Consider the following 24,144-nt stretch of genomic DNA (forward strand, 5'->3'; position numbering starts at 1 on the left):
GGTGTGTAATATTTATGAAAGAGAGGAAGTTCCGTCAGACTTCAAAAAAAGTGTTACAGATGATACCAAAGAAAGCAGGGGCAGATAAATGTGAAGAATACAGAACAATTAGTTTAACTAGTCACGCATCAAAAATCTTAACTAGAATTCTATACAGAAGAATTGAGAGGAGAGTGGAAGAAGTGTTAGGAGAAGACCGATTTGGTTTCAGGAAAAGTATAGGGACAAGGGAGGCAATTTTAGGCCTCAATTAATAGTAGAAGGAAGATTAAAGAAAAACAAACCGACATACTTGGCGTTTATAGATCTAGAAAAGGCATTCGATAACGTAGACTGGAATAAAATGTTCAGCATTTTAAAAAAATTAGGGTTCAAATACAGAGATAGAAGAACAATTGCTAACATGTACAGGAACCAAACAGCAACAGTAACAATTGAAGAACATAAGAAAGAAGCCGTAATAAGAAAGGGAGTCCGACAAGGATGTTCCCTATATAGGAGGAGAAAAGATTACGGAGGTACAAGAATTTGGTTATTTGGGAAGTAGAATTACTAAAGATGGACGAAGCAGGAGCGATATAAAATGCCGAATAGCACAAGCTAAACGAGCCTTCAGTAAGAAATATAATTTGTTTACATCAAAAATTAATTTAAACGTCAGGAAAAGATTTTTGAAAGTGTATGTTTGGAGTGTCGCTTTATATGAAAGTGAAACTTGGACGATCGGAGTATCTGAGAAGAAAAGATTAGAAGCTTTTGAAATGCGGTGCTATAGGAGAATGTTAAAAATCAGACGGGCGGATAAAGTGATAAATGAAGAGGTATTGCGGCAAATAGATGAAGAAAGAAGCATTTGGAAAAATATAGTTAAAGGAAGAGACAGACTTATAGGCCACATACTAAGGCATCCTGGAATAGACGCTTTAATATTGGAAGGACAGGTAGAAGGAAAAATAATAATATTTCTTGAAAAATAATTTGCCGGCTTTTGGGAAAATTTATACGAAACGATCATGAGATGATACGGAAAGCACCGGAAATAATTTCCGTCGGGCAGAGTTCTGTGCTATGTACATTTTGATGAGGGACTTTCCAACAATTACTGTAACTGAGGTTTGTTGTTTGTTATTATGTAACCGTTTATCCTTTCATGTATTTTTTTTTTTGTTTTGCTATATTAAGAATAATCTTTATTAAGTACTTTTCTGATTATTTTTCGTCTCTTTTTCTTAAAAAAAACAGATTTTTAAAAGTTTTTATTTATTTTTTGTTGGCTGTATTTACACTAAATTTCTCAGAATTAAATTTCCTACAAGTTTTGTTACTAAATCTCCCGCATTTATTAGGGATTTCACAAAACCATTACATTACAAATCTAAAAAAAATTGTTTTTCGATACCGAATTTTATGTTTTACGTCGGATATCTTAAAATCTACTCGAGTTACAGTTCTGGGACCTATTTTATCCTATTTTCCAGCTCAAATTACAAAAAAACCACAAACTTTACTCCTTATTTTGGGTCCCAATAATTACAGTAGGGATTCTTTTTATTAGAAGTGTTGAAATCCGGGCGAAATCTTTCGCTAGCCGTAACACGAAAACAAAGCGCGTTTTGTTTACAGAACTTTTTTCATTATTTTCACCGGTTAAACATGGCCTGATAGTTTCTCCGTTTCGTCGTGGGAGTCTCTGTATACAAGTCATTTTCCCAAATTTATTTTTACTTCGTTCCGAACTACGTATAACTTTAAATATGGAAAAATAGTTGCATTTTACTTCTCAGGTAGACGTAACATTCTTGATTGTACGGATTGTTCTTGATTGCACTAATAATGATACTATTTCTGTAGCCCGCAAAGCGAAATTTCGGTTGTTTTATTATATGACAAGTTCTCTTGGGATGTTCAAATTCATTTAATTAGTAATTTACTATTTTGCGCTGAAGCGTCTTAATAAACCCTAAGGTTTTCATTCATTATTAAATTTTATTTCATTCATTATTAAATAATTTCTTTATATGACTTCTATATATATATATATATATATATATATATATATAAAACCATTTATAAAAGATAAAAAACTATTTGGAGTTGTAGTTTTTTTTAATTTTTATTTAAAAAAGTAAGTTTTCAACCTTGAAAATTTAGAAAACTTTTAAGGGCGAAATTTTGTGTTGGAAATTTAAAAATTAGTTCTCACAGTTTTAATCCACAGATTATGATTATTTCCAATGGTTTTAGAAATTATAACACGTAATTTTAATATACTTTTCACCAAAAATCATTATTTTTTCAGGTTGTCAATTAGCGTAAATAAATGTACCATTGCCGTTTAAGATTTTTGAGTTGGGGTAGATGTAGCGGAGAGGGTGGATTCCTCCCCTTTGAAAATAATTTTAAAAAGATTCCCCTGCGAATGGTATACATGTCTGCAAACAAAAATACGATGGGACGGATAGGTGTTGAATAGTAAATGTGGTAATTTTTCAAATGATCATCCGTATATATATATATATATATATATATATATATATATAATGTCACTTTTAAGCGCTTTTACAAAAAGTGAGAACGTGTTTTAAATATCAAAAAATGGGCTGTCAGCTCATTATCTGGTATGAGTTGTGTATAACTACATTTATAAAAACAAATATGTAGGTTTATCCGTGTATTTATTTCTATTAATGTGCAATCTTTGCTAAAAGAATGGTCAGTTATTCTTAAAAAAAAAAAAACATCCATCTTTTCCAAACTAGACAACGAAACTATTTTTGTATAATTCAACACAACATTTCGGGTTACAATAAAGGGCATTATTATGCTTTCGTTGCCATTTTTAATAAATTACCCGACCCATTACTTTATTTAACTTTTTTTTTTGTCTTCAGTCATTTGACTGGTTTCATGCAGCTCTCCAAGATTCCCTATCTAGTGCTAGTCGTTTCATTTCAGTATACCCTCTACATCCTACATCCCTAACAATTTATTTTACATATTCCAAACGTGGCCCGCCTACACAATTTTTCCCTTCTACCTGTCCTTCCAATATTAAAGCGACTATTCCAAGATGCCTTAGTATGTGGCCTATAAGTCTGTCTCTTCTTTTAACTATATTTTTCCAAACGCTTCTTTCTTCATCTATTTGCCGCAATACTTCTTCATTTGTCACTTTATCCACCCATCTGATTTTTAACATTCTCCTATAGCACCGCATTTCAAAAGCTTCTAATCTTTTCTTCTCAGATACTCCGATCGTCCAAGTTTCACTTCCATATAAAGCTACACTTCAAACATATACTTTCAAAAATCTTTTCCTGACATTTAAATTAATTTTTGATGTAAACAAATTATATTTCTTACTGAAGGCTCGTTTCGCTTGTGCTATTCGGCATTTTATATTGCTCCTGCTTCGTCCATCTTTAGTAATTCTACTTCCCAAATAACAAAATTTTTCTACCTCCATAATCTTTTCTCCTCCTATTTTCACATTCAGCGGTTCATCTTTGTTATTTCTACTACATTTCATTACTTTAGTTTTGTTCTTGTTTATTTTCACGCGATAGTTCTTACGTAGGACTTCATCTATGCCGTTCATTGTTTCTTCTAAATTTTTTTTACTGTCAGCTAGAATTACTATATCATCAGCAAATCGTAGCATCTTTATCTTTTCACCTTGTACTGTTACTCCGAATCTAAATTGTTCTTTAACATCATTGACTGCTAGTTCCATGTAAAGATTAAAAAGTAACGGAGATAGGGAACATCCTTGTCGGACTCCCTTTCTTATTACGGCTTCTTTCTTATGTTCTTCAATTGTTACTGTTGCTGTTAGGTTCCTGTAATGTTAGCAATTGTTCTTCTATCTCTGTATTTGAACCCTAGTTTTTTTAAAATGCTGAACATTTTATTCCAGTCTACGTTATCGAATGCCTTTTCTAGGTCTATAAACGCCAAGTATGTCGGTTTGTTTTTCTTTAATCTTCCTTCTACTATTAATCTGAAGCCTAAAATTGCTTCCCTTGTCCCTATACTTTTCCTGAAACCAAATCGCTCTTCTCCTAACACTTCCTCCACTCTCCTCTTAATTCTTCTGTATAGAATTCTAGTTAAGATTTTTGATGCGTGACTAGTTAAACTAATTGTTCTGTATTCTTCACATTTATCTGCCCCTGCTTTCTTTGGTATCATTACTATAACACTTTTTTTGAAGTCTGACGGAAATTCCCCTTTTTCATAAATATTACACACCAGTTATTTAAAATACAATTAAAAAAAAAACTTTTACTGAAACAATATTTTCTGTCGATGAATTTTTAAGTAATTTTAATCAAAAAGAAAAAACTCGATTTATCCACATCTGTTGAGCGTGTACGTAAATATGGGCTCAAAATAATAAATAATTTAAATAATTAATCTGGACTTTAATCTCTTATTTATCTTATAATCTATGTTTTTATATTTACAATTTGCCTTATATTGAAGAGATTTATATTATAATATTATAGTGTACCGTTAAGAAAAAAAAAAATTATTTATGATTTTGTCACGATTTTTTGCGTTTGAAAAAAAAATTAATTTAGCTAATTTATTCGATTTATCTACTAATTTTTAAAATTTATATTTTTTTAATTTACAACGGAAGTATATTTAAACAGACTTTAATATAATCGGTTGAATTTTCTTAACTCTATCTGAAGTCTGAGCTCTGTCTGAATTTAAAAATTAGTCTTACCGAAAATAATTTTTAGAAACACACCCGAGAGGCATTTTACTAAAAAACAATCAAGATAAAAAGATAATTCCATTCGATATGTTATAAATTTTACAGTTGTTTATCGGCTCAACTATTTTTATATCGTCACGTATCATTTATGAACTTTAAAAACAAATACTAGCATATAAGCTTTAAGGACGCGTTTAATTACAAGACCGTAAATAGTTTTTGTAGGGTAGGGGATACAGAGGTACAGACAAAGGACCAGGCCTTATATCTAGGGGTCCGGTTGGATAGGAGACGGGCCTTTACCCGTCACGTTAAGGAGATTTCCCATAAAACTGAAATACTGGCGAACAAACTGACTCGACTTATTCGCAATGTCGGAGGGTCTCGCTCGTTATACGGTTATGTGACAAACTGCTGTTTATTGTACGCTGTACCGGCGTGGGGAAGAGCATTGCAGTCAGCCAGAAGTAGACGATTGCTTGAACATGTACAGCGCAAGATGGCGCTGAGGATATCAATGTGCTACAGATCAGTCTCGAACGATGCATTACAAGTCATTGTTATAATGTCTCCCGCATCACTGCTGGCAGAGATGAGAACAGCGATTTATGAAGGTTGCGATAGGGATATCGCATACGATAGAATGCTGGCCGAAAGTATATAGTATTTGAAAATGATACTTGTTCAATTACCATTGAATCCAGCAAGATGGATCAACTAATTTGTTTATTTCTATGGAGTTATGGTGTTGTAAAGTGTTTGGTTAGGGCAGTAGACGGACATTGACATAAGAAATACACCTTTTCAAGATTGAAATCAACTGGCTAGTTAGTATTGTTTTAAACCTTTATTTTAATACTAATGTATGGTCTGCTCATTCATCATATTATGATTGAACATACCATGTACATCTTTTAACACTGAATTACTCTGTAGGTGCTTGAATCACTATGCACTTTCCCTGTGTGATTATCACTAAAAAATATAATTACAAGTTTCAAGTCATTAATTGAAACAATTGTACTAGTATGTGTTAAACAAAGATGCATTATTTTTAAATATTAGTATTAATTTTACACTTATTAGCTCTTCAATAGAGTTGATTGGGTGTATTGGTTTTGGGAAAGAATAATTATTTAAATTCAGTTTTTGTATCGGTGGGAATTTCTTTTAGACGGTTGTGTAATTTGTTAAAAATGGTAACTGAAGGCATTACAATTCTTAGAAGCCAAGATTTTGAGCTGTGTTACATGAAAATATTCTAATAGCACCAGTGTAATGGATCAAGGTTTCTTCCGATTAAGAAGAAAGAAAAAATAAAGAAGAATATAGAAAAAACCAAAGAGGATTCTTTTCATAGAATAATGGGTTCGTTTAACAATTTGTTCTTTATAATACAAACAATGGCACTAAGAATTATAGAAAAACATAAGAGTGCAGACAATGAAAATTATTACACTTCAGTAATTAAAGAAACAAGTCAGATACTGGTTCTGCAGGCCAGGGATATGAATACTAACAGGGACCGGTTGGAATAGTCAAAGGTTTTGCGAGGCCATGTTCAGTGCAATTGTGATAACAGTGAGTAGTTTTACAAGCCTGAGTTCGACTTGGTTGTGATAACAGTGATATCAGTAAGTGTATGGCAACAACGAGTGAGGCGTACATCACAAGTGTTCCTGTGTGGACAGTGGGTGAATACACAAAGTTGTTCGGTGAGTTAGTAAACGGTAGTTGAAGTGACAGTATTATATTTATTCATAAAGTGTATTATTTCTTTTATAAACAATAAAAGAAATAATACTTGCAAAAATTAAATTGTATTTATAAGAAATTTCTATGTTTGTTAGTCTCTCAGTATCCTTGTCCAACTGCGAACATGTGACAATATTTTTTTGTTCACTTTAACAGTTGCAGTTATTCTTTTTTTTTTCAAAATTAATTGTGATTTATGCTTTGTTTTTGTTTTAGTAAAGGTAACACTTAAATAATTATAAATATAATGAAAAATTAGAATTTTTAACTTATTAAACATCTGGCAAAATGACTTATGTTTTACGGGTACCAAACAGCAATCTGACTCTTGAAATTCATTCTATCTTTTCGTGAGATAACTAAGAATTGTTATATTCCAGATAGGAACATTTTTAGGTACAATAGATAATAATGATAAATACAGAGTCTCAAGCCAGCGGCAGGCTTTCTTTTAATTATGAATATGCTGGACGTTATATCCACACAACAAACTTAGATTATTTACAGAAATATTACAGAATCCTTAATATTAATTCAAACAATCCAAAACTTCATATGTACATCCCATCTTCAAACCACATGTTTCTAGACATGTGTATCTGTTGCAGATAACAACCTACAACTGAACAGGGTACCTTAGCCGATTCTCCAAAAACTCTAAAAAGTAAAATACTGTAAGAAAATCAATAAAGAATGGTCAGGTTGTATTGATCTGAATAAATGTAAAATATAGCAGAGAGGATAGAAAAAGTTAGAGAACTGTTGTAACCTAAAAACTAAGAACAATAAGATCAACTGCTTTATTATTATTATTATTGGAGATGAGAGATGAAAATCTTTGGGAGTGTCCTCTACAAGTTGATTGGTCTCCACCCTACTAACTCCAGTTTAGTTAGCGGATCAGTAGCTGAGACTTAGTACTGGGTTGAGTGAAGGAGGAATGGTCATTCAGTCCTTTTGGCTATAGTACCCAAGGGAACTTCCTGCTCCTACTTGATTTAAATCTGAAAGGTAGGTTTTTGATTTTAATTTTGAAAGCTTCGTTCAGCTTAAATAGTTTGTGTAGCATTAATGTGATGATTGTTTTCAGGTTTCTTGTGTAAAAGTTTCTTTTGGAAAGGATTTTTAGTTTGCACAAGACTTTCATACACATTCTATCTCATGCAGTTTCCAGTATTTTTCTACTATGTCGGTCAAGTCAGGACACCAATGTTTTATTCTTTCTTTCTAATAGTAAGTTAACTTTATATTTTAATAATTAAATTAACATATAACGTATAATAATATGTTATTATATATCTTGTGTAGAAAATAAAAACTGTAACATGCGTGTTATTTTTATTTTTTATAATTTTTAACAGTCACTATTTTGGAACAAAAAAAAATTAAGAAGAATTGTTATACATAAATCAGTCTGCGTAGTAGTAAGGAACATTGCTGTAAAATTTCACAATAATCAGAAAATGTGTTTAGCCAAAATAGCATCACAAATACCTAAACAGATGAAATGCCATAAGGTTGAGTTAAAAGAGGAACTCACTTCACTTATTGGAAATAATTTCCAATCCATTGAATGCGGACAGTATTTTGTAGTACTCTTTCCTACCCAGAGATTTGATGAGTCGAATCGTTTAATTACCCCATAACATACAGAAAATTGGTTTCCTTATTTTGGTGTACTTGAATATTTCAATACACCTTATTTGGTCTCTCATGAGTTTGGTAGCATCAATTCAGCCGTGTCAATTTTTAATCATTTGGATTTATATCTCTGGATTGTGAGACCAAGAAGTGAGATTAAAAACCGATGACAGAATTGTGGCCAGAAGACACTATCTGAGATATATTAAAATTTACAAACCTCACTGGACCTTTATCTGTTTACTTCTGTTTTTTACTGAAAGGCAAGCGTTGAGACTGTGCCACCTTATTATACTGTTTTAATAATAACAGGTTAATAATAATACTGACATAATAATAATAAAAAACTCAACTACTATATTAATCAAAGAAGGTAAGGAAAGTTGATCGACCGAGAAACTGCAAAGGAAACTATAAAGGTTTTTTCAGTTCTGTAAAAAACATAAACCGGTAACTGCAAAACTGCAAAATACCATTTTAAAAAATTATGAAAAATGATAATAATATATAAGTGAGAAAAGGATGTAAAGAACATTTAGATAGATCTCAGAATCAGGAAATGGAGTGATAATTGTATCTAGTGACAGACATGGATCCTAATTATAATTTAATTATGATTATAAATAGATTAATATTAAAGAAATTCAAGTAGAAACTATGACCAAAGAGATGGGACATAGATAAATAAAAAGAGAACTATGTACAGACAAAATCTGAATAAATCACAGAAACGATAGAAATTACTACAGAAGGAATTACTATAAAAATATTAATATATAACCTTAATAATGGAAATAATTAAGGAGAGAAGACGCAACGGGTAGAAAGAATACATGGAGGATTAATTTACACAAATGTTAATAAAATTGGACTTAAAAATTAAACTAATTAATTTAGAAAAGTTTACATTTAGACAATTCTAATAATAATTTTTAAGATGAATTATAAACAAAAGAAAAATTATGAGCAAACTATAATACAAATATTTGCATATAAATATCAAAATAAAAATAACACTGTAGAAAACATACTAGAATGTTTTGGTTAAAAATAAATCAACTATAGCTTGTGAGTGAGTGAGTAAGCGTGAGGTGTGTGTGTGTGTGTGTGTGTGTGTGTGTGTGTGTGTGTGTGTGTGTGTGTGTGTGTGTGTGTGTGTGTGTGTGTGTGTGCTTGTGTCTTAGGTGCCATAACCACGTGATTGTAGGTGATGTAAAACAAAACACCCTAAAATGATACAGTCATTTTCAGAATAACAGTTGCCCTTTGCAGGCTTACTAAGGAAAATGAGGAGTGAACTAGTTTCTTACTGTCTTTTTTAGTAAGCCAAATATAACACTGCTTATCAGGACGCCAAAGCCATTGGAATGCAATTGATATTCAGCCCTACCGATGATGCTTTCATTTTGTTCACCACAAGGACCGGCTTTATAATTATTACTTTCAGAGAGAGCAACTTTGATTACTACTACTTGTACTTCAGTTGTACAGATAGATCATGAATTAACACACCTCTTTTGTGAGAACAATGTTTTATATTGAATACAGCGATTCCACTTTGAAGGGAATACTGTACCTTGTAAATGTAATAGTACCATTTTACAAAGCGATAGACAACAAATAATGAAATTAATTTATGTGAAATTTAAAAATTACGAATAATGATTGAAACAGTGAATATAATCACTAGAAATCTGGTTCTTTTAAGATAAAAGGCAGTTTTCAGAATAATTTAATAATTATTAAAATGTTATCAAATTTTCTAATGTTACACATCGTTCATAATTTTTTTTTCAAAAATGATAAACAGATTAACACTCCATGAGGATAACAAATTATTAGCATTGAGGATAATATAAAAATTATTAAATAAGTTGATATTTTAGAAAAATATTATATTTAATTACAACACCTGTATAGATAAATAAAAAAACACAGGTGGAGTTTTGTAATTAAAACAGTTTGGAAAATTCTATTAAATTATTTGTTCGAAGTAATGTTTACTTTAATAATAGTTATTATTGTATAGTTATATTCCTTTATGATACCCACAGTAATCTTTAAATACCTGTTAATTCTATCTTCATCTGAGTGTTCAAGGCAAAAAACAATGATGCTTCAAAATCTAACAGATTTTTAAAAATCTTGTAAAAATGTAAAATAAAAAATCTTAAACCTCGCAAAATATTCACAAACTAATTTTTGTGAGATACAACAGAAACATCTAACACGTTTCAGGAATGTAAGACTAATTAAAAAGAACAATATTTGCAGTCCATTGTATTTTAATGCGTTTAAAAATAATTAAAATAACAAAAATGACTAAGTTTTTCACGGAATTATTTGATGAAAAATTATTTTCTTTTATGTTTCTACCGTTCTTCATAACCGGTTGAAAATGATGGTGAATGAAACAAAATTGTAAATTAAATAAAAACCTTACATATTTGTTATATTGTAAATATACTAGAACTCAAAAATAATATTTCATCATAAAAAGGTATTTGTAAATTTAATTTCTGTTTATTGTTAATGAGTAGAAGACATATGTTGAAACCAAAGAATTTGATAAAAGTTGTTTCATAAGAGAGTGCAAATTGTATTTTAAAATTCATTACGTGATAAGTTTGGATACAACAAGCAAACAAAAATAATGACATTTATTTTAAACTGCATTAAAATAATATATATAAGAAATCCTTACCTCGATCAACAACGAGGATCATTTGTTTAAAATAAGCAATGTATAAATATAATAATAACAGTAGTTAAACATGAGTGAACACAGACATGAGGATCCAAACTGAACTGGCAATCAACCCGAGATGACCGCTGGATTCCATACCGTCACATACGTAATTTCTCTGTCACCCCCACCCCTGCAACAACTGTAACTTCACGATAAAAAAAAAATTCTTCCACCGTCATAGCAAAATTATGAAAATAGCACACCGTCTAAACTGTGCACTAAAAATACACAGCACTGTTTCATCTCGCATAACAAGCGACCGACCGACACGTACAGTTATATTAATTTAATATTAATTTTTTTAAACATTTGATAACTTATAATTATAACAAATAATTGAAACCAAATTTTAAAACGTATATATACGTTTTAGTGTATATATACACGTTAACAAAGGAACATAACCAAGGAATCCAAACGGTAGGAAGGTTTTCAATTATTTTTTTTTACCTAATATAATTTACTCACGCGTACTTTATAATTGCACTTAGACCCGTATCCTCTTTAGTAACTAATTAGAAAAACACAACCGGATCATTTGCTTTAATACAGATGATAAAAAATATTAATGAATAGTACATAAGGGGATTATGATATAAAACTATTATTTCCAAATTTACCTCATAAGTCGACCACCGTATTTCACAGTACAACCCAGCACATCTATAATACAATAGAGATGTATTATAACATTAGAGATGTAAGGGCAATAACAATAGAGATAATAAATTTAGTAGTTAGAGATAATACTACATTAGTAGCTACTACTAATGTAGCGACTCGTTTTGGTCGCTACAAAGTTCAATTTTTCTAATGTAAATTTTTTTTAATAAGTTCAAATCTGAGTCTTCGTTAAACGCGATTTTTTTCAGCATTTTAATAATTACTTTTCTCTCAGATTTGTCACCGCTTGAGAATATAATGGAGAATATAACATCGATTTCAAATATTTTAGAAATTTTTTTTTTTTTTTTTTTTTTTTATATAAATAATAGTAAAATTATAATATACTGATTCATTAATAAAATTAAAAAAAAATAAATAAATAAAATTTACCGTAAAAATTAAAATTTTTTTTTTTCATCTCCCTTACCGGCAGTATTCATAGCTTGGAAGGTTTATTCTATGCAAATGTGTTATAAGTAGAAAACACAACGTTACCTGATGCCAAACTTAGCGGGCCAAGGGCCAAGGGGGGAGTAAAAGTCAGGTTAAATGACAACATCGTACCTGTGTCAATAACTAATGTTAGATCTATTTGTTATACAAGCTCCAAAGATTAATATTAAGATTCTCCGTATATTAACCGACGCAAACGGGTGTCTTAAATAATTTTTAAGTAATTTTCAGTTTCAGTAAATATTATTATCTCTTAATAAATAATATATTAAATTATTTATTTGTATACTCACACACGCGCGCATAATTTTCAATTTTAATTATATACAAATACTGAAATATACTTTTCTATATAAATATAATTTTTTTCTCAGTCAAAATCTGTTATAACAAAACCTTTGCTGTATCAAATTTTACTAGATAATAAAAATATATTTTTAAAAAACTATTAATTCGAAAATTAAAATTAATTAATGCAGATTAATAAGAACTTAATAGTAAAAAAAAACCTAACAGTATAAAAAAAAGATGGCTTCTTTTTAAAAACAGTAGTAAAAATATTACAACTGTATAAGTTTGTACGTATTGGTGACTGAGAGAGGGGGGAGAGTACAGAGAGAATCTGGTTTGTGTCGAAATTCATCAAACAACTGCGTATGTCAAAATGTGTGTTACGTTGATGAAAAATTTATTTGTTTATAATATTATTAGCTGTATCCATTATATTCAACGATGTAGAAAAAATAAACAAATCTTACATAACAATAATATTAGCTTACATTTTCTTTCTGATAATTTATTAATCTATTAAAAGTGTTATTAACGAATAACGTTGTCATACAGTAAGTAATGTTTTTTTCTTTAAGCATTGTTTTAAAAATCGTATCAAATTTTGTTTATTTGATTATTTGTATTTATCGTATTCAGTATATTAGATGTATTTTACGTGAATCTAGAAAACCGTTTAGAAAATAATTCTACGTGTAAACTAGGTAAGTTCTTTCAAATAATAGTATTTGTAATAAGAAAAATAGTACACAAATAATGTGATTACTGGTTAACAACTTTCGGCAGAAATTATGGGAATTTAATGAACTAACGTTTCATAATTTGCCAAAATCATTATTTTTAGGTTAGCCACATATATTTTTATTCTTGTTATTTTAATTAAAATTAAGTACAAATTACTTTATAAAAATATGTAACTAAAATAATTTGATTTCAAGTAAGTACCGATACACTAGATAAGGGGTTATTGAATCTTTTGTAGACTAAACGTTTTATTTACGTATTATTTCTATTTAAATGTGCTTTACTTAATTATTTCGGGTATCAATAGTCTCTTGAAGTTCTGTTTTTTTGTTTAGATTTACGTTAATAACAAAACCTTTTGCCTGTGTCTACATTTGGTGATTAATAAATTAGCTATCTATTTTAGAAAGATAAATTGCCTTTGTTATTCATATGAAATTTTTTTTTATTGATACTATCAAAAAGTAATGTATGAAATTTATTCTGTTTGTTCAGATTTTAAGTTATACTTCGTTCTTACATAGTAATGAGCTATTTTAACATAGTACAAAACATTTAACTGTGTTTCATTTTATAATATACTATATAAAAATACTATTTTTATTTATTTATTTTTTTTACAAAATAACAAATTGGTTTGTTAAGCAATATAAATTGTATATTAACCATTAGCTGACCGTGATATGAAATAACTTTTTTTTTAATTTTACTGATGAATATCTCTTTAGATGGACCTAATTTAAGCAGGGATATGACTTATATTAAGAATTTTAACAAATTAGCTGAAATTTAAGCCTGGTACTTACAAATAACCGTTGGGCTCTGAGATGCTATAAGGTCATATCACTCGGCCAACTTATAAGGACTAAGAAATTTTCTTTACATGTAGTGGATATTAGCTTACTAAATAGTATTATAATTTTCTTTAAACATAATATGTTATGTTACACACACAATTTTGTAAATGAAATGTATACTATTTGAACATTCCTTGCAAATTTTCCCCATTTCCGACAATGTTAAACGAGATTGAGGCTTCCAAATACTCCTTCAGATACATATCGAAAAAAGCAGTTTTCGGGATTTTTTAATAGGTGTAACGACTTACAGTACAAATGAATTTTTTCTAAAATATTTGTTTTATAAAGATTATAAAAAAGATAATATTTTCTATAAAAGTAATGATGTTTATTAATTAGACAATCCATTTAGCGATCGTAATGAACATTTTGAATCGGTATATCGATATTTAAAATATATATTCGTCTTTTGTGAAGACAGGAAACTAATTCATTTCTTATTCTATATTCCCTAGTTAAGCTGAAAAAAGGATTTTTTATTGAAATTTTTTTTGTATTTGTTCGGTCAAGAGTTTTGTATGTACATAAAATTATTGATGAACAAGTATAGAACTGTAAGATATATGTAGTCTAAAATTCTTTTTATAATTACACTGCCGCTTGTGCTAAAAAAAAAAAATCAGTTAAAACTGACAGTAGTTAAAACAAAGACGCAAACGCTATTGTATGTAACCGATTCAAGGACAAATATGTAAAAAACTATGTAACAGAAAGGCTTGTTGTACTGACCACTGTTCGTGTCGGCAAGAGAGAGAATAAAAAGAACTGGTCATCGTTAACGATAAATCATTTATTTTAAAATTAATATTTGTTTTTGTTTTATTTGAAAAAGCGTTTATAATCGTTGAAATCAGTTTATATATTTAAAATAAAGTAACAAAAGAATCTGAATTACGTCGCTAAATTTTTTTAACTAAAGTTTTTAATTTATCGACTTTGAATATTTTTATATTTTTTTTATTACGATTAAATTTATGAAATGTTTTTGTGTTTTGGTCAAAATGGATTTTACACAGTTAAAATGAATATAACGATTTTAAAAATCGTTTATGTTTATATATGGAGTAAATTTAACGTTTAACTGCAATTTTTATTTATTTTTTCTCTTAAATTCACAGTTCAGTAAGAACGAACCCGTGTGTAATGCACTATTTTCAAAACAAGTGTTTTATTACGGTAGAAAATAAAGTAAAATAAAAAAGTTAATTAACTTTATTTTAAATAAAGGTTAGATTTAGCAATAAAAATGCATCTTGCATTCCTATTTTAATAAAAAATATTCAATTATAGATTAGGAAAAAATATACTAACATCCTATAAGAATTAATTAACAAACACTGATTTTAACTATTGTACCCGTATCGTGCTAATGAAAAATTTGAGTTACAATAAATTACGAAAAAAGAAGTAATAATGTAAATTATAATACAACAACAGATTAGAGTAAAAAAATAAAATAAAAATTCAATCGAGTTAAAGTATGTATGCTTTTTTACCATCAGATTACATTTTAAAAACAGATTTGCATTTTGTAATCTGACCAGGTAATCGACCGGGTTAGTCTAGTGGTGAACGCGTCTTTCCAAATCAGCTGATTTAGAAGTCGGGAGTACCAGCGTTTAAGTCCTACTAAAGGTATTTATTTTTATACAGATTTGAATACTAGATCGCGGATACCGGTGTTCTTTGGCGGTCGGGTTCTTTAACGTCTTTAACCTCGTGGCCTAACTTCGTCAATTCATCAATGATTACCGATTTATCTTCCGAGTGATGCACGCCTCGCATGACCACTCTATATACTATTTCATGTTTCAAGTTTATATGTAAAATTACATAATGTTTTCACGTTATAATATTACATATTTCAATATCAACCGGCAGAACTTTTACCGTGTGGCCAGATTTCATTGTTGTCAGTTTATATTTAATAACATTACAATTAGGAAATAATTGTGAAAGACAATTTTTCAGTTCGGTCATCGCATTAACGCCTGTTACAAAAATAGGTTCAGGTTTTAATAATTCTGCACGTCTACCTATGTTGTCAGCAGTGTTTTCAAGAAGACTAAATTTATTTGATGTGAACAGCAAAAGTAGATACGCGATATTAGTCGATTGTACGCGAATATTAGGTTCAGTATAATTTGTACGTTGGCGTTTTTTTTTTGCCGCTGGAATTTCATCCTTCTGCCGACTAACATTTTCGTTTTGCATGCGCAATATTAGTATTGCTTGTCAGGAAGGGTTTGCACTAAAATCCGTAATATCGCTTTCACTCTCTGCTCCTGAAAAGTCACTCGTGTTATCGATAATATCGTTTCTAATTAAATTACACCGCGGTTATTGAGGGGTCCCTATCAGAACACTTTAGAAGCCGCGTATTCTATTACCTTGTAGATTAGGGTTTACACGAGATAGTAGGTTATTGTTTACATGCGATGATTCGCTGTTGCTAGGAATAACAGCTTGTAGACGGTCCGTAGCAACGCTCAATAGATGGTTATGTCGCTTATTTAAAAACGACACCGAATAAAAATATTCCTTCTTGAGACAGTACTAAGATAATAATAAACAATATAATATATAGATAATATAGTCTACAATATAATTCCTAGTGATATTCGGTATAAGATAAATTTTCACTAGAAATCACTAGACTCGTCTGTCTTACACTAAAACTGAACAACTGATTGAAAATACTTTTAAAAATTGTGTATTGTTTTTAAAAGCGAAGAATTTTATCTTAATTCCTAGTAATTTTTACGTAATATCTACAATGACGATGTCATCCCTTCGAAAGTTCGACGAGAAAGAGGAGACGTTAATACGTCGTGTGAAAAATCAAGTAAATTTTCATCCCCAGCCGTTATGTTTTTCATATTTGAATTCATATTTTAATTTGTGTTTTAACCTTAAGTAAACATCATATTTTTAAATTATACTACGAAATTTCGTTAATTAGTCATAATTTTAATCGGTTAACAATTTTTTTTATTTATTCATATTCTGGGAACTATTTAATTATATATTTCTAATCTTAAAATTTAGGTCGGCAACTAAAAAAAAAACAAAACCGTATTGTTTATTAATTTAATTGTTTGTAATTCAGAAAATTCTACTCTTGTTAGTTTATTTAAAGAAAAAAAAAATTGCAGTTAAAATTTGATTTACTTTTGTGGAAAAACCTATTTCATTAAAAAGAAATGAAATAGAATCCTTAAATAAAATTTAGTTAAAACAGCGTATTAATAAAATTTTAGCGATATACAATAACGAAAATTCGAGAAATTAACTCTGCTATGAAGTTAAAATGACCGTACTTTTCGCACTAATTTTCCAATTTGTCTTAATTAGAAGACAGCGAAAAGGTTATTTGTATAATAAAATTGATAGTTGCAGTACTATAGTTAGACTGAATTTTATTGTACCAAATTATCAGACTATGTATGATTTTAATAAACTAATGAAATATCGAAGTGAAAAATATATCTCTAAATATTGTCGTCTATATTAGTTGTATTCAATTTTTTTAACGATAAGTAGAAACTAGCGCCCGGCTCTGAACATATGCTACTTGTTTATTTTCTTAAATAAAAGATAATAATATAAATAATATTCAAGGTTTAATGAGTCTGTAGTCAAAATTTACAAAATTTGAATAGTTTCAACCCTGACTTAAGGTAACATAAGATGTAGTTGAAATGAGTTTAAATTACAATATTTTGGTCTATGTAAAACAAACGTTATTAATAATTATTCACTATTATATTTGTAACCAAAATCTCGACTGAGGACACCGTTTTAATATTGTCTAAGCTTTGTGTAGCAGTTATTAATATCCTGTTGATGTTATAAAAGTGTATACGTTACTGTTTTCTTTCATTGACTGTCGTTAAAAAGTACACGTTAGATGAACGGTTTAGTTTTTAACATTTTTACTAAAAGTCCTGGGATCGATTCCTGATAAGGGGGATCTTCTAAGGCGAGATAGAAGACTGATTCTTTGAAGATTTACGTAATTACAAAGCTATTCTCAAACAGATAACTAATAAAATATTTAATGATGCATTTAACCTATGTTTTATTACTGATTTTTCACGCTTTAAACATTTTATATCTACTAGCGCGCGTGTACTGTTTTTTTTTTTTTTTTGTTTGTTTTTTTTTAATAGAATTTCATTTGTATAACTGTTTTTTCTTATGAGTTAACAGTATATTATTTTATTATAAAATTTAAATAAAATATCATTTTGATAAGAGAACTGAATTTGGCAGTGACAATCTAGGTTTTTCTTTGTAACGAATTTCCCGTTTCATCTTATTCATTTTTAAACAGAATAGTAAATTCTTCGTTAAGTTTTGAAGAAAGTTTTGGATCCTTTCCGTAAAGGAAAATTAAGTAAACTCATAAATTAGATACCTAGAAAAGTTACTGAATTCCGTTTCCGCTGATCTACAGCTAAAATAACTTTAAAATTAGCGTAATTTTTAACTGAACTGAGATATATATAAAAGGAAAATATTGGCTTGACTCAAATATATATCTGAAATCTAATATTATTTCAGTCGCTTTACATGTGGTATAGATTTAGTCGGTCGGGTTTTGTAAGTAGTTGCAGCAATCTTATTTTACTTATTGTTAAATCTACAACTGAAGGAAAGTACTTCTCTTATCAGTAAAAAAATGACACATCCCGTATTTTTTACTCGCATTTCTCGACTAAAATTTATTTTTTATTCTTCGACGTTACTATTTTCACTGACGTCTCTGCTGCATCAGGACATTTTGTAAGTAATATTGTTTCCTTAATTCATCGTCAAATTTTATTTTATCACTAGGATCCCTCGTCCGCGTTATATGCATAATTTGGCATATGAAAATATTACTACCGAATCGAATGTCGAATCTATGCCGATTACGAGAATGGCTTACCCTGATGATGTAAATTCTTAGTTCGGGAACTAAAAATATACAGAATGTTACTCTGTACAGCCGTAAATTTGTAAACTGTCGGTATTTCCTATAATTTTATTATCAAATTAATTTATTTTTACGTATATTATGGCGCTAATACAAACTGATATTTTATAGACGACGAATTAAATTTAGTAAATCAAATAATTACTGTTTGAAGTCGATATTAACATAGACGACATTAAATCTTGGTAAAGGAAGTTATAGATTTTTATCTATAAGGTATTTATTTAATGATTTACATAGCAGTGAGATTGATGAGATTTAAACTGCGGTTAAATTTCCAGGTGTCATAAGAAAGTTACAGGTAAAATTTCGTATTGACTGATTCAGTAGTTTTTGCGGTTATCGGGAACAAACGAAAAGCACTCCGTCAATATATGTATAGATTGAGGTTAATTATTTTTTTTTTTGCTGTTAACGTATATTTTTCAACAGTAAAGTATTTAAATTTTTTGCCGTTAATTTAAAATATATTCTCGATATTTTACTACAAACTATGTGATTATGTTTTCCTAATGTGTCATAAAAAAATCTATTTATGGATTACATTTAAATACACTTCTGTGTAAATGATTCTGCTAGCGATTTATTTGTTATATCGTTTTTAAAAATAATTTTTATCTTCAAATTATATTTTATAAACATTACGTTTAATTTAAATATATATTAGAATTAAGATTCATTATTAATTATTTTATCCGATCCTTTTATTTTTAATTTTAAGATCGATTGACCGATTAGTTAAATGTATTTTATTTCAAAAATTTATTTACGTCGGAATAAATTGAATGTAAAATATTCAGTGGAATACAAAAATTCATATTTCAGTGATGAGCACAGATTAGAGTTCATTTTTTATCAGCGATTGTAAACATCAAACATACAGTTTGATGTATAATTTTAATATATTTATAATTAGAACATACGTACAGAGTGTTGCGGGACGTATTCGCCGAACTCCAGAAACCGATTCAGGACACCAAAATGAGTAAAAACGTTCATATCAACATAAGTCCTGCTTTGCTTTGTTTTCCTTCTGGACGCAATTTTGTGATTTTCAACAAAAAAATTATTTCTCAGAAACGGGTTATTAATTAAATTTGGAAAATTTAATTTTTTATTCTACAAAATAAAAAAAATTGAAAACATCAACTTCAAAGATTTCAAAATGGAGTCATCTTAATTTTTTATTCTTCAATATCTTTGTGATTGTTTATTTGATAAAATTTTTACCAATTACAAAATTTATTAAGAATTTTATTTTGAATAAAATGACACCTCGTAAAACTACGTCGACAAACAATCGAGTTTTGTTTGTCAACGTAGTTCTATTTCTTCCATTAAATATAATAAATAACAGTAAATTAAGAAAAATTATTAGCTTTTAATATTTTATCCCTTCTACGTTGTGTGCTTGGAAATGTAAAATATTTCAATAATATTTAATGAAAGACACATAAAATTATTATACTAATTCTTTACTTTAATGTTTCTTTTCTATCTTAAATCAGTTATATTCTTTCTAATAAATAGAATAACATTTCTTTAAAGATATATTCACTTCCATTTGAATTATTAACGTTTAAAAATATATAGATGGGATCGCTCTCCTGTCACAGTAAGTAATGTAATTTTTTTATTTTACGAAATAATTTCAAACAATCGGTACACGGTACATAAAAAATACGTCAGATTAAAATTAAGTTTGATTCGGCTATATTTATTCCTTATAATATTTAACAGAACTATGATGAGGCATGATTATACTGGAGGTCCGACAACTATATTATTGCTGCAGTGCATTTTTGGTAAGGAATTAAATGAACTGTCGACCCTCACAATTTGCGCGCGTCCACACATTAGATCCTTAGATCCTACCTACGAGGTCGGTCGGCAAACTGTTTAGTTGATGTATTAAATAACATTATGTTTTCTGTACTTATAAACATAAAAGGATTACATAAATGTAGGTATGTAGGTTGTTTTTAGAGTCTAACGCAACGTTGTTGTATGTATCTGGCCGACAGTTTTATTTATTAGAACCTTAAATTTAATCGAGTTAATTACAAGTTTTACCGATTACTTTGTTTTATTCTTTAATGTTTTATTTCGTTTTATAAATTAAACATTCTGTCGTATTAAAAACCGGCCGATCAGTCGACATAGTTCTTACCTTCTAAATCTGCTGGTCCCGTGTTTGATTCTAGGCAAGAATTTGGTTTTTTTTTTAAATCGTTAATTTCATTTACCTCATATTCCTTAAAATATACGTGTAGGATAGTACGAGGTCGTATTGTAAATAAAATCGGAAAAATTTGATCTGTTATTATTTAATATTAAAATTTTACCTTACAAAATCGATAAACTATCGTAATATTTTAATATATTTATTAAAATTAAAGGAGATTAATTATTATTTTTATAAAATGTAATCGATATAAAATAATCGACTAATCTTAAATTAATTTAAATATACCGGATGTGTATATAAGAAATAGGTTTATTAACATTGTAACTCGTATAGCAATATTGACCGTTACAAGTGTACGGTTGTATTTGAATCGAACCATCACGTGATATAGTACTGTCCTACGGTAGCCAATCAGAGCGAAGGAAGCCATCTGGGTTTTTTCCTACCCCCTCACACCGTCACACAATCTTTTACTTCATGCGTCCAGCTACTAAAAAAAAAATTAAACGAAAAAATAATTATCTCTAAAATTACTCTTTGCAAAGTAGTCCTCCGTCAGCGTTTGACCGATACATTTTTATTATTTATCATATTTATAATTGTCGATTGAACCATTTTTTTATTTATTAAAACATTTCTTACTATAAAAAAATATTTTATTACGTTTATCCATCATTAAACATATCGTTTTAAACGTATTTCTAAATGGAGTGCATTTATACACATTATTTCTTTTAAATTACTTTTTTCTTATGATAATTAAAAATCATACAATGGCTGTCATCGATACCGCCTCTAGAATAAAACCTCTAAACAAGACGAAAATTTTCTCGAATTTTTAAGTCAGAAAAATTATTCAAGACCATATTTATCAAAGATTTTGTCGTGTAATATGAGATGTAAAATTTTGCAAATATCATATCATAATCGTTTGCCGACCTACATTTAAAATTGTTCAATATTTAAGCGTTTTGACCGTCCGTATCTCTGTGACATAACAGCACTGTAAACCAAGAAGACGAACCGTTCGCATTCGACGGTAACGGTTCAAGATAATGACCGCATAAGTGTTTTCATCCTTAGGAAATTCGGTTCAAATCTTAATTTCAGCCGAAGATTCCCGGTTTATTAAAACATATGTTGTTGCACTTAAGATATACAAATTTAGCAAATTTTTCCACGAGTATGTATCTTTATCATTCTATCGCCCCGAATATCACTTCGCTTACCGACCGTTTAATTAAGTTTGAATCCTTTCTTTTTCCTGTTTAGCCTCCGGTAACTACCGTTTAGATAATACTTCAGAGGATGAATGAGGATGATATGTATGAGTGTAAATGAAGTGTTAGTCTTGTACATTCTCAGTTCGACTATACCTGAGATGTGTGGTTAATTGAAACCCAACCACCACCAAAGAACACCGGTATCCACGATCTAGTATTCAAATCCGTGTAAAAATAACTGAACGCTGGAACTCTCGATTTCCAAATCAGCTGATTTGGGAAGACGCGTTCACCACTAGACCAACCCGGTGGGTCAATTAAGTTTGAAATTTGTTACACGTAACGGTATTATAATTAGTATCGACGAATCTTTACCGGAGTTACCGTTAATTATATCATCAGCAAAGATTATAAAAGATTGTAAAAAAGAAAAAGAAGAGATTATATTATACGTAGTCTATTATAATCGTTAAATATTTTTCCTTCAGCGGCCTCAATCAGCCCCTTAATAAATATCTCATGAGAATAGTCTGACTTAACTTCATTCTATTGTGACAGATTTTTCGTTTGCTGCTACTTTACGTCGTATCAATTTAATAATAACCCTTGTGAAATTAAGCTCTTTTAACGAGCTTGCTATTTATTCTGCTTTAAAAAAGCTATAAGTTAAATAAATAAAAGATAACGGTTAAAAGAGATATTTAAACTGATTTTTTGGATTGTTCTACGTACAGCTTTGGAAAATAAAAATTATTAGTTTCGATTTACATTACAATATATTTAGTAAAAGATAAAGATTTTTTCTTTGTTTGTGTATTAAAAAGCTTACATCCTGAGAGAAAAAATTTCAACAAATTTATTTTTCTTATTTAAGGACAGATGGAAATACGTTTAAGATTACAACTTGTTTTTATGTGTTTATATATCTATTTATCGGATGTATTCTCGTAACTTGATCCGAAAATGAAGTATTATTTTTAATGAAGTACTAATATTAAGAAAAAAAGGCTTTATAGTTTAAAATGGAAACAAAAGGTAGTTTAAACGGTTTTGTCATCGACGTACTAAAACTAAAATATATATATATTTTTTTCAGTTTATATATTCAGAAGCCGAATTTTCCTAAATGATTTATCGGTATTCTATTTTTTTAAATCGTACATAAGTAGATATAATATAAGTATTTTTATAAAAGAATAATTTGTTTTTAAAGTTATAAATGTTAGCTGCAGAAAAAGAAGTCGCATCTGGACTTGCATTTCTGAAGCAAGCCCTGGAAAAGCCTTGTGTAATCTTTGCCGTATATCAATACCTTATGCTGGTGCGACGACTAGTTATCTATCTCGTCATATTAAAGTTAAACGCCCGGGAATTGATATTTCAAGACAAAAAAATCCTTGTCCTTCTGATTATCGTATTTCAGAAACGCATTACGATTTAAATCTTACGTCTATTGCGATTTATTTTTTAAGAAAATATTCATAAATAATGAATATAATTTCCTTGACTTTTTTTTAAATATAAAAACTTAATAATACGGCTCATATTTTGCGTGTCTGGATTTTTGAAATTCTTTGTGTTTTATGACCAGCAGCGGCTCGCGTATAGGCACTGTGGACTCCAGCACCACCTGTTTTCGCTTAATATTATCGATAAAATTTAGATATAACGAGTCCTTTTTTCTTAAATTCTTTCTTTATACTTGTACAATATATAATAATCCTTAAGCTTAATGTCAGTAGCCATCCCCCAGTTTATGAAAAAGATACGAAAATCTTTGTACGGAATTGTGCGCTTCACAGTTCCAGCGGCGTGGTGTTTAGCTGTTGTGCGCATGCGCACATAGGAAACTGACAGGAAGAGAAAGCAC

General features: G+C 29.2%; 1 long non-coding RNA gene across 4 annotated transcripts in view; it reads right to left on the bottom strand.

Annotated features, from left to right (window-relative positions):
- Nucleotides 1-24,144, bottom strand: part of LOC142318484 (uncharacterized) — a 61,075-nt gene that overhangs the window by 31,175 nt on the left and 5,756 nt on the right. For 2 of the 4 annotated variants that reach the window (XR_012754947.1, XR_012754952.1), the window contains exon 1: nucleotides 10,827-11,014. The exons of the other annotated variants lie outside the window; for them this stretch is intronic. This is a non-coding gene — a long non-coding RNA (uncharacterized LOC142318484). Of the gene's footprint in view, nucleotides 1-10,826; nucleotides 11,015-24,144 lie in introns of those variants that run through there. 4 annotated transcript variants of the gene reach the window in all.

Source organism: Lycorma delicatula, chromosome 1 (assembly GCF_047948215.1).
Source record: "Lycorma delicatula isolate Av1 chromosome 1, ASM4794821v1, whole genome shotgun sequence".
Taxonomy (NCBI): Eukaryota; Metazoa; Arthropoda; class Insecta; order Hemiptera; family Fulgoridae; genus Lycorma; species Lycorma delicatula.